At 46.0% G+C, this 12,302-nt stretch overlaps 1 protein-coding gene across 4 annotated transcripts in view; it reads left to right on the top strand.

Moving 5' to 3' along the window:
- The window catches only part of AMOT (angiomotin), a 71,906-nt gene that overhangs the window by 2,528 nt on the left and 57,076 nt on the right, over positions 1-12,302 (top strand). Inside the window, exon 2 of one of the 4 annotated variants that reach the window (XM_082208243.1) lies at positions 729-866. The exons of 1 other annotated variant lie outside the window; for it this stretch is intronic. The gene's annotated coding sequence lies outside the window, so the exon portion shown is untranslated. 2 more of the 4 variants (XM_082208245.1, XM_082208242.1) reach the window with 2 other exon arrangements.

Below are 12,302 nucleotides of genomic sequence, written 5' to 3'. Positions count from 1 at the left end.
AAGTGCCAGCCAGGCATTTCTGGGAAGCTTACAAGTCTGGCACAAAAAACAACCACCTTTTGTGTGGTTTGTCCCCAGGATCGTGCCTAGAAAGCGTTGATTTGATCCTGCCATGCTGGCTAAGATAGATGGGAGCTGACCACCAAATTATCTGGAGGGTATCAGGTTGGAGAAGATCAGTCCAAATCTCCAATAAAGCCATACAAACGACTGAATTTGTTTTCCTTGGACCTAACACAAGGGTGTGTGGAAGGTACATTGGGATCTGCTGATGGATCTCTTGAGTGATTTATTGTGACACCCAATCATTTTATAAGAGCAACAATGAAACAACTTTTCCCACCTAAGATACAGACGACCACATTTATTTTTTATTTATTTCACTGCATTGCTATCCTGCTTTTTTCTCCAAGGAGCTCAATGTGGCATCCATTGTTCTCACCTTCTTCATATAATACCCACAACAGCCCTGTAGCCCTGTGAGGTAGATTAGGCTGAGAGGCAGCGACAGACACACCCCCCCGCAAGGTCTCCCAGGACCACTGGGAGATTTGAACCCTGTTCTCCTAGGTCTTAGTTCAACATTCTAGTCATGACACCATACTGGTGTAATGAGGAATGCTAACAGGGGGTGGCCTTTTGTGTCAAAGGGCTGTATAAGTTCAGTTCAGTTCTGGTGCATAAAAATTCCTCAACTCAGAATATGTATTATTCTGCTTATTTATTAGTTGCTTTTCGGGCCAAGAACTCACGAAGCTCAGAGAAGGGAGATAAAGCAACAGAGCATTAGGCAGAACATGGAGTATGGATACAGACAAAGATGTGTATGAGAGAAACTGAACTGGATCACCTAAACTCTCTTTAAGGTAATAGTAACAAATGCACGTGTTTAAGGCTTTGTTGAATGTTAGAGCTGGAGGGGCCAATGAATGGTAACAGAAAGAGAGTTGCATTACTGCAGAGCCACCACCAAGAAGGCCTTGTGTGCTTGCCAGCCTAACTGACTTCAGCACTGTTTTTTCAATCTAACTGTGTGTGTTTTTTACACCTGTCTCCAGCTGGTAGATTCTGAGGTTCTAGTATAGGCTGCACATCTATATGGAGAAGTATTTATTGAACTGCTGGGTATTTGAATGGCTCTAGAGATGCAAGCAGGTCATAGGTCTCAGACTTCCTTAATCCCCACCAAGAACCTTTAAGGTAGCATCCAGATGTGCTACAAGATTTTGCAGCTATGTATATTAAAGCCACCTAATAACTGTCTTCACCCACTGGGGAGACAGGAAGAAGAGAATGTAAAAGTACTTCCCGATGACCTGTATGTGGAGCCTTTATTCTGATTTGTTTGCAGGGAGGTTAGACAGTGTGGTGCTAAGTAAGTGTAGTCCCACACTCTCCAGTGCATTTTTCTGCCACCTTCCTTATCGCAAAATGTCTGACCTTTTAGAGAAGCGGATTTGTTGCACAAGACCTCCCAATCAACTGTAACTGCACACCCTGAATTTGCTGGTACTGTATGTGTTTGCATCCTACCTGAAAATAGTACAGTGTCCTATTATTATCCTGGTTGTCTTTGATATAGACAAATAGGGAGTGGTGTATTGGGAATTTATGGGTTATTTCTGTGACTTTTAATCCATTTTAACAAATGAGCTTGAGTTAATCTCTTGTGGCATGTTTTTGAACTAGTGAAGATTCCCGTGCACTTTGCAGCTCCAGGGTTTTAAAGGAGAAAAATTCTGCAGATCCTCTTTTCAGTGGTCTTCACTGTGCAACAAACATCCTTCTATGGAAATTTAATACAGATGGCTGCAGTCTCCTGTTCTTTCACTGACAGAAGACCTTTAGGGTACCCTTTTGTTCAGCACCATCCCTGTTGCACAACTTCTTAATAACCTGAGATAGAGCTCTTTCCAGCCACATTCCTATGGGAGGCAATGGCAACAAAAAAGGCATTTTGGAGCCTTCCAATTTGTTTGCAGAGTAGCCCTTGTGTTCTCTGTTCTTTCCGTGGACCAGAAGTAACCTTTTGCTCAGTTGTGTAACTTGGCTTGAGAAATGCACTACAATTTAGTGGCTTTTACTAGCTCCTTTCCTGCGCTGTTTCCTGTATTCTGACATTGTAGTGTGATCTATTCATGGAAAATCGCAAGCTTCCTTTATCTGGCAGGCCCTCAAGAGTGTGCTGCTGCAGCTCACGGAGTGGGGGGAGGGAAGGAGGAACATTTGGCAAAGGGAACCTGGGATGTCCTGCTCCTTTCCTTGCTCCTTTCCTGTTCAGCTCAAGTTGTCGTGTCTGGCTTTGTTTGGTTAGAAAACGCAATGCATTCCTGCTCTCCTGAAATTAAAGGAAACTGGTCACACAAGAGCTATTACAGTACAGTACAAGAGAACTGTTTCTAAAAAGGTAAAGGAACCAGTGCCTCTTTTCCAGAACTTCCTAGAGCTGTCTTTCAGTCAGGGCTTTCCTGACCACCACCATCATTTTAACCTAATAATATCTTTACATTACCAGTGGATAGCGAAAAGTTTTTCTCCCTCTCTCGTAGCACTAGAACGCGTGGACATCTAATGAAGCTGGATATTAGAAGATTCAGGACACAAATGAAAGAGAGTCATTCTTCATGCAGAGCAGAATTAAACTATGGAACTCTCTCCCAAAGGAGGCACTTAGATGGCTTTAAAAGAGGCTTAGACACATTCATGGGGGAGCATAAGGCTATAGGTAAATAGTAGCCATGAAGACTATGCTCTGCCTCCATGGTCAGAAGCAACAAATGCTTATGAATACCAGTTGCTGGAAACCACAGAAGGGTAGAGGGCTTTCTTGTGGGCTTCCTTTTGGGGAATCTGGTTGGCCACAGTGAGAACAGGATGCTGGACCAGATGTTGACTGGGCCATTGTTGGCTTGATCCAGGAGGCTCTTCTTATGTTCAAAGTTCCCAATTTAAGACCAGGGTATGCATTTGTCATGCTGGCCACGTGACCCGGAAGTGTCTCCGGACAGCGCTGGCCCCCGGCCTCTTAAGTGAGATGGGCGCACAACCCTAGAGTCGGACACGACTGGCCCGTACGGTCAGGGGTACCTTTACCTTTTTATGCATTGCAATGATACCAGATTCAACATTCAAATGATCAAAGCTCACAGATTTTCCACCAATCTTCACCAGTGCCTGCATGAGTCATGGTGAACAGACTAAGCCAACCAATTCCGAAAGGCCAAGCAGAACAAGTACATCTTCAATGATTGTTGAGGAAACATTGGTGGGGGAGTCAAGTGTCCCTTCAATGGAAAGGATTTCTACAGCCATAGTGCCTATACAGTATAAGCAAGAAGGCCCTGCTGTGAGCCGCTGCAGAATAAGCTGTAGCAGCCCTCCCAGCAGATCTCAAGGCATGGGTTGACAAATGCTGGTTAGAAACACTCCTTGAAATACCTTGTTCCCCCAGGTTTATCCCAAATTTCATTTTTTCCAGAAAATATGCAAAACACTTTGTACAAAGTTTTGATTGTGCTATTGGTTAACTGTAACCAGTCTGAAATGGTCAACCGCTGGAGGTTGTGGACTCTCCTTGCTTGGAGGTTTTTACGTAGAGGTTAGGTGGCCATCTGTCACGGATGCTTTAGTTGAGATTCCTGCATTGCAGGGGGTTGGACTAGATGACCCTCGGGATCCCTTCCAACACTACAATTCTGTGATTCTATGATTCCATTGAGGTTGCACACCACTGGAGGCCTCATGCCCATTTTTCTTTGGCAGGGTGGTGGAACGGGGTATGGCAAATGGCAGTGAAACTTACAGGACATAGTCCACAAATCTGGGGACTTAAATGCAAGTCACCTTTTTCAGTCAAAAGGTTTTCATTTGTGTTACATCAACAAGGAGCCCCCCTCCCTCCAGATTCTCACTGTACTTTGCGGTGCGAGATTATTCCCAAACTATTTCGGTTCTTCATGTGTGTTTGTCAAATGCTTTGGTTCTAAGCAACTACCTAAACACTGAATGTGTCATTACTTGCCTCTTCCCTGAGGTGACCCTTCCCCCCCCACACCCCCAATTCTTGATCCTCTGCCCTTTGTTGATTTACCTGCTGAAATGTACCCCAGTTGTGGTTGTTGATGTGTTATATGTACTTTAACATTTTTCTTTATTTAAAACATATCTCAATAAAAAAATAAATTACAGTGGTACCTCGCAAGACGAATGCCTCGCAAGACGAAAAACGTGCAAGACGAAAGAGTTTTCCGTTTTTTGAGTCGTTCCGCAAGACGAATTTCCCTATGGGCTTGCTTCGTAAGACGAAACGTCTTGCGAGTTCTTGTGAGTTTGTTTCCTTTTTCTTAAAGCCGCTAAGCCGTTAATAGCCGCTAAGCCGTTAATAGCCGCTAAGCCGCTAATAGCCGTGCTTCGCAAGACGAAAAAACCGCAAGACGAAGAGACTCGTGGAACGGATTAATTTCATCTTGCGAGGCACCACTGTACCAACAAACATATCAGCCTGGATTCCTAGCCAGTCAGGGATGGGGAACCTTTGGCCCTTTAGATGTTGGCTGGAATTCAACCCTGATCAGCCTCAGCCACCATGATAAATGGTCAGAGACAATGTAATCTAGCCCAGCAACATGTGGTGAGTCAGAGGTTTCCCACCCCAGGATCAGGCAGAGTGAAGTTGAGGGTCAGGGAAAGGTGTGCCTAAGCTAGACAGCTGTCCTTGGCTGGAGAGGGGCAGACCATGCTGAAGTCTGATACAGCTGCCAGGCAAATTGGCTTCTGCATATGGAATGGAAAGGGCTGGCATCCTGTCGCTCACCACAGAGCACAATGTCTTCAGCCAGTCCTGGTTTTTTGTTAAGAGCAACATCCAAAACTGTCCCATTGGTACATCTCACTAGACCAGTGGTTCCCAAACCTTTTCAGGCCACTCCTCGCGTTTGGTTCCTTAAACCTTGTTCCCAGTGGCCCTTGCATTATTCAGTTTGACCCTGATGGCTGTGGAGGAAGTAAGTGGCAGAGCATGAAAGGTGCTGAACAGCAAACTTTTTGAGTTTCTTGTCCATGGTCTCTCCCAGCTTCAGAGGCACCATTACAGTTCTTTGCCAAGGGCACAAAGGAGCCTAGGTACACCTCTGATTCTAGTATACTTGGGACTGTAGCTCTGGGAGGGGAATTGGCGGGGAGGGTCTTCTAACAACTGTTCAGTGCCCTTCATAAACTCCATCTCTCAGAATTCTTTGGGGGAAGCCATGATGGTTTAAACTGGCCTCCTAGTGCTTTAAATGTATGGTGGAAATGTGCCCTTTGTTTCATTTGGGATTGAAAAGGGCACATCATGGGAACTTGACAGGACATGGCAGTGAAGTACTGTGCTGCAAAGTCCTAATTACAACTCCAATCTTTGCCAGGACTTCACTGTGTGGCCTCGACTGCACTTGACCACAAGGGGCCTGTCAGTAGGTAATGCTTGCCTACCCGGCAGGGTTGTTTGTAAGAATTGCTGAACTTAATGTGTGTGAATCCGTGCGAGGAAGATGGCTTTGGGTCTTCTGTGTGAGATCCTCTGTGTCCTTGTGGAACTTAACTCTGCGTTAACGCGGGACAAGATCCTGCAGCAAAATCAGGAGCCTTTTGCAAAGCCTACTCCGGAGAGGCGCTGCCTGAGACCGGGCTCTTTTGCAACTCTTTCTGCTGCAGAAGCCAGAGATGACAAAAGAACCGTGTCTCGCCTCCCTCCCTCTCCCGCTTCGTCAATGAGCGCGACTGGCAGGCCGGGCAGCCAACGGAAATCTGCAGCTGGGCCGGCTCGGGCCAGTGAGCAGGCGGCGTGTGGCTTTGGGCAGACCTTCCTGCCTGCCTCTCCTTCCAAGCCTTTGGTTTCCAAAGCGGCTGCTGAGGAGGAGGGCGCGTCCGGAGCGCGCAACGGCGATGGAGATGGGGCGCTTGGCAAGGCTGCGGCGGCGCTGAGCGCGCTCTCCCTCCTTGGTTGAGGCTCCCCTAGGCAAGCGAGGGGCTGAGTCTCTCCGCTTCCCGGAGGCACTCCGCTCCCACTGCTCCCCCCCTCCCCGGCCATGTTTCCTCGTTAGCGGGCGGAGCGCTGAACGCCTGCGCGCAAGGGGAGAGCGGCGCTCTGGAGTTTGGCACCAGCAGCAGGCAAGCGAATCTTTCTTGCCGCCCCGGGAACGCGGGGATGGGCCGCCTGCACGCTTCTGCCTGTCCCCCGGGCAGCGGCAGCAGCTCCCGCTGAGACTGTGCAGAAGAAGCGCCCCTTTTCCAGCCTTTTCGCACGCGACAAACTGAGTCGTCGGGACGGACGCCCCTACCACCCCACCCTTGCTTTTCTCCAGCGGCAGCGTTTCCGCCCCTTTGGACCTCCGCCTCCGCCTCCTGTGATGCTGGGACGCGCACAGGTTTGGTTTCTTGGGCAATATATATGTTATATATATTAACCCAACTTTTTGAAAACAAAAGTATATAATTCCTGCATGTTGAAGGCAAAAGGCTGGTGAAGGGGTTTTGCAACTGGGAAATCAAGTTCCTTCCAGTATTCCTTCTCTCTCACGGGCCTGTGTGTGTGCCAGGAATGAAAAGTTATGCACTTTTTGTTTCCCTGCGACAGCAACATCCTTAAGACGAAAGTGGCTTCTCTGGCAATTCGTAATTTTACTTAACATTGGGGAAGATATGCAGTAGCTACCTGGTGTGGAACCTGATGGATTTTTAAAGTTTTAGCCCAGTTAGATTTATCAAGTTATTCTCCAAGTGGGCTTGTCAGTCTTTGCTGCCCAATGACAACAATGACAACTAATACTTAATTTTGCCACTCTTAACCTTTTCTGTATTATTTATTTTATTGCATTTACACCCCCCACTTATTTATCCAAGGAGCCAAAGGTGGCACACATAATTCATCCCTTCCTCATTTAATTCCCACAACAACCCTAGATTAGACTGAGACTGGCCCCAAGGGGTCAACCCCAATGAGCTTCATGGGCAAGTGGAGATTTGAACCCTGGTCTCTCCCAGGTCGTGATCCAAGACACTAACCACTACACCACACTGGCTAATATGTAAACTGAACCACATCATCCTTTCTTGCAATAATATTGGGATGGAAAGTAACATTAGTTAAAGGGGCAACTGGATAGTAGAACTTGAGTGCTGATTTTGAATTTGAATTGTTTATCATTAATTCCTGGCTTCCTCTGTTCCAAATCAGTTCCATCTATAATTAAGCAGAGGGCCCAGTTGTTCTTGCCTCTTATACTTCTTCAGAAACTGCTTTCTGTGCTTTGCTGTCAAGCAAACATAAGTGAGCAGTATGACTTTTCAGTACCTCTTTAATGGGCATTCTTTAAGTGGGTGGAAATAGACCCAAGCATATATTTTGGTAGTGCTGTGTGTCAGGTCAGTACTGGAGCAGCGCAACCACATTCCTTGCAATTATGTATTATTTCGTCTTCAGTTTTTCCAGTTCATTTTTGTCAACTGTTTTCAAGTACAGATGAAATTAAAGTACAACTGAACAAATAACCAAACACTTCAGGCTTTTCTCCAGAAACACTGATCTAAAGAGTGCACCAAGCCTAAGAGCATGAAACCACATTCGCTTGCAATTAGATGTTTTATTTCTTTTGCTAACAGTACTGATCAGCCACAACTCAATGTTCACCTGAAGTAGCACCAATACATTACTTGGCTGTGTATATAGCACACATGGTGCCTGCATACACCATGCTCAGGCAAAGCATGTCTGCCTTTATGTCCTGTGGTTCCATCTTTTATTGCTCCCAGGCTGTGTCACAGGGCAGAGGAGGAATGCCGTGGAACGGGTGCTCCACCCCTCCAGTTAGCTTCTCAGTTTCCCACGGTGGGGTGTGACACAAGCTGGCTCCTTCCAGTGCTGTGCTCCGGGGATTCTTGGATATGATGGGATTGGAAGGGTCTGGCTGGATGGGCGGGATGGAGGCATGAGCATCCTCATTTGTTTCATGTGGTTTGCGTGCAAATCATTGCGGTTGCAGAATCCAGACTGTTGACCCTTTGCAGAGCCAGTAAACTCCCAGGTCAAGCCTATGTGGTTACTTGCCTCGTCCCATTGATGGTGAAGCAGTGATGGTACCACCTAACTGATACCAGCACTAAGGGTGAAGCATTTTACAACTTAAGTCACTGGTTTCCAAAGTGAGTGGTACTGCCCCCAGGAGGTGGTGGGATTACTTAGGGGGCACTAGGAAGGCACTGGAGGTGTAAATGACTATCAGGCTTTGAAAAGCTAGCATCACTTGTTCAAGTTCATCAGTTTTATTGAATTAGTTAAACTCAGTAGTTTTAACTGGATTTTGAATCAGTGTGTAATTAGTTGTCACTGTTTGGGATTTCATTGTGTTGCTATCTTCCTTAGTGGCTGCTGTAAACCGCTATTCTGAATAATGCTTTTTATAGGGTAAGGAGCCTTGGGGATGAGCTTATGGAATCAAGGGGGCAGTGGCCCAAATTAATCAATTTTAAACTATGGAAGGTATCCCCAATCAACTGGGAAGCAAAGAAGAAACAAAATGGGTAAAGAGACTGGGTTGTATCTGAAGGCAGCCCTGTTTAGGGAAGTTTTTAATGTTTTTAATGCTTTGGGCTGGGTTGTCATCAATATGCTGATGACACCCAGCTTTATCTGTTGATGGATGGCCACACCAACTCGGCCCTGGACACACTGATCAGATGCTTGGAAGCTGTGGCTGGATGGCTGCGTGGGAGCCGGTTGAAGTTAAATCCTTTGAAGACAGAGGTCCTCTGGCTGGGTCAGGATGACATAGGGTTGGGGGGCCAACTCCCATCTCTTGTGGGGGCCCAATTAGTGCCAGCACCTTCTGTCAAGAGCTTGGGTGTAACCTTCGACGCCTCACTTTCCAGGGAGGCGCAGGTTGCAGCCACAGCAAAGGTGGCATTTTTCTATCTCCGCCGTATTAAGCAGTTGGCCCCTTACCTTTCTCACCCTGATCTGGCCACAGTGATCCATGTGATGGTCATCTCCAGGCTTGCTCATTGTAACTCGCTCTATTCAGGGTTGACCTTGAAGCTGACCCAGAAACTCCAGCGGGTGCAGAATGCCGCGGTGAGGCTCCTTACAGGGTCCTTGCTGCGGGATCACATTCATCCAGTGCTTTACCAACTGCACTGGCTCCCAGTGGAGTACAGGGTCAGGTTTAAGGTGCTGGTTTTGACCTTTAAAGCCCTACGCAACCTAGGACCCATGTACCTATGGGACCGCCTCTCCTGGTATGCCCCGCGGAGGACCTTAAGGTCCACAAATGACAACACTTTGGAGGTCCCAAATCGCAAGGTGGTTAGATTGGTATCAACTGGGGCCAGGGCCTTTTCAGTACGGGCCCCGACTTGGTGGAACACTTTGTCACAAGAGACTAGGGCCCTGCGGGACTTGATATCTTTCCACAGGGCCTGCAAGACAGAGCTGTTCCGCCTGGCCTTTGGTTTGGACTCAGTCTGACCCTTATGTTTTCCCTCCCCTTACGGTTTTGATCCATGGGCTGCTTTTAAAATGAGGCTGCATTTTAAATTGCATTTTAACCTGTATTTTAAATTGTCCCCCCCCCATTATGTTTTTATTGTAATTTTACTGGTGTTAGCAGCCCTGAGCCTGGCTCTGGCCGGGGAGGGTGGGGTATAAATAAAATTTATTATTATTATTATTATTATTATTATTATTATTATTATTATTATTATTACTATTATTATTATGTTTTTAATATTATGTTGGGAGCCACCCAGAGTGGCTGGGGAAGCCCAGCCAGATGGGCAGGGTATAAATATATGATAATGATTATGATGATCAGTTATACTCAAAGTAGACCCATTAAAAATAACAGGCAGGACTAACAAGTGCATTATTTCCGGTGGGTTTATTCTGAGTAGAACTTGGTTCGATATAACTCATAATTTTTAATGCAGATATTAAAAAATAGAGAGTGGAAGTATCATTGAGAGAACCATTGTCCCTTTTCTCTCCCAGAGGAGGAAACACCTTATCCAAAAAAATCATTGCTACAACCTGCTTGTATGATCAAAAGCAAAGTATGTAGGCAGAAATATTTTTACACATGCAGATTTGTGTAAACATTTTTTTAAAATGGTGCAAAATTAGCCCTACATAGGCATTGTTAACTGTGTTAAAATCTTTGGTTGGGGCGAGTTCTGCTCCCTGCCCCCAATGTCTCTTCAGCCTCACTTTGATTTTTTCTGATCTTTTGTATTCCACTGAAGTTTACAGCAGGGCTGATACTTCCCTCTCATATCACCCCACATAGGTTAATTTTTAGTGCGGTACGGATAACAGAATGATCTGGTTTTGTATATCCTGATAAGCCAAACCATGACTTATTTCGTGTGCAGGCTCCCATAGAGGAGGATGTGGCCTCCCTGCTTTTTTTGCTGCTGTGTTGAATCATAGAATTGGAAGGAGTTAAGCTATGGTTTAGCTTAGTGTGCCACTTAAATCTGGGCTTTTGGTTTAGTTTCCTTAGGTAAAGGTAAAGGTACCCCTGACTGTTAGGTCCATTCGTGGACAACTCTGGGGTTGCACGCTCATCTTGCTCTTTAGGCCGAGAGAGCCGGTTTTTGTTCGCAGACAGCTTCTGGGTCATGTGGCCAGTATGACTAAGCTGCTTCTGGCGAACCAGAGCAGCGTACGGAAACGCCGTTTACCTTCCCGCCAGAGCAGTACCTGTTTATCTACTTGCACTTTGTGCTTTTGAACTGCTAGGTTGGCAGGATCATGGACCGAACAACAGGAGCTCACCCTGTCGTGTGGATTCGAACCGCCGACCTTCTGATCGGCAAGCCCTAGGCTCTGTGGTTTAGACCACAGTGCCACCCGCGTGGTGCAAGCAAGGCTTATCCTATTGTTTGTGACTCATGGTTTGTTTTGGAGAACTACATCACAAGTCCAAAGTAAGACCACATGCTATGGCAAACCATGGCTTAGCTCAGTGAGGCATAATGGCAGAACAACCAGAAAGGAATGAAGTGACTGCAGTCTCGTCTCCCTGAGTCCATATACTCATGCTAATCTCATGGTTTGACTTGGTGTGGTGTCTGAATATCAAGTGTGTTTATGACCCTTATGTAGCAGCATGGTAGGCCCTGCAAAGGGATTGGTCTGGGCGAAATACATACTAAATTTGTTTCATTTCATAAAATTTACATGCCACTTGATTGTAAACAGCAATAGCAACCCTCAAAGTGGCTGTTGCACCCAAGGTATTTTAGAACTGACGTTAACATCTCACTCTTGCTTACAAGACTAAAATGAAACTGCATTGGAATGAACAGATCTTATTCCAACTTTGCGGTTCAGTGCAACCCATAAAAGACTTAAACACTGCATGTTCCTGTGAGTTACAAGGCAGGTTTTGCATGAGTTTGACCCATTATTTTTTCTCCCTTCTCTCAGAACAAACAAGTGAAGAACTAGACCAGTGGTTCCCCAACTTCTTTGCACCCCCACCCTGTTGGTTCCATAAACACATCCCCAGAACCCACTACGCAACACATAAAAAGCATTATTCCCCTTGCACAACCCACTAAGGAAGATAATAAATGAAATTCAAAACAATAACCACTAATTGCACTTTAATTCACAATCCTGTTGAAACTGTTTAGTTTAATTAATTCAAGAAAACTGATGAACTTGATCCAGCGATACCAGCTTTTCAAAATCTGATATTCATTTACACCTCTAATGGCCCCCCTTTGGCCCCCTTGCCTCTTAGAGCCCCCTAGGTTATCCTCCCCAGGGTGCAGTGCTACCCACTTTGGAAACCACTGAGCTAGAGTGCTAGGTTTCGTAGTTGCAAAGATCTCTGATTAAGACAGAAATTAGTTCCTCCTGTTCCATGGTTATGCTAGCATGTGACTAATCAGATCTCCAGAACTGGTGCCATCAGTCCAATCTAATCCTAGTTTAAGGACTTGTTAGATTCAAGTGATGGGGAATAGAGTTTGACCCTTTAAAAAATGTAGTTTACCCTCAAAAAAAAATTCACGAAGAGAAAATTGCCTTGAGCACACTTCTCTGCCCAGCAGTACGCATGGGAAATCTCTGGCCCTCCAGTTGTGGTTGGGCTCCAACCCCCTTTCTCCTGGGCAGTGCTATGGGATAATGGTAGTTAACTACGACTACCATTATGTTGTTGAACTACATCTGGAGTGATGCATGTTCCCCATCTCTGGCCTGCAGCGAGGCTTGAAGGGTGTGTTTGTGTCTACTGTAACATTGAAGTCTGCCAACT

This window comes from Podarcis vaucheri (genome assembly GCF_965113315.1).
Source record: "Podarcis vaucheri genome assembly, chromosome: Z".
In the NCBI taxonomy this organism is placed as follows: domain Eukaryota; kingdom Metazoa; phylum Chordata; class Lepidosauria; order Squamata; family Lacertidae; genus Podarcis; species Podarcis vaucheri.
Note: the sequence above shows the minus strand (reverse complement) of the source record. Positions and strands in the feature narration are given on the sequence as shown.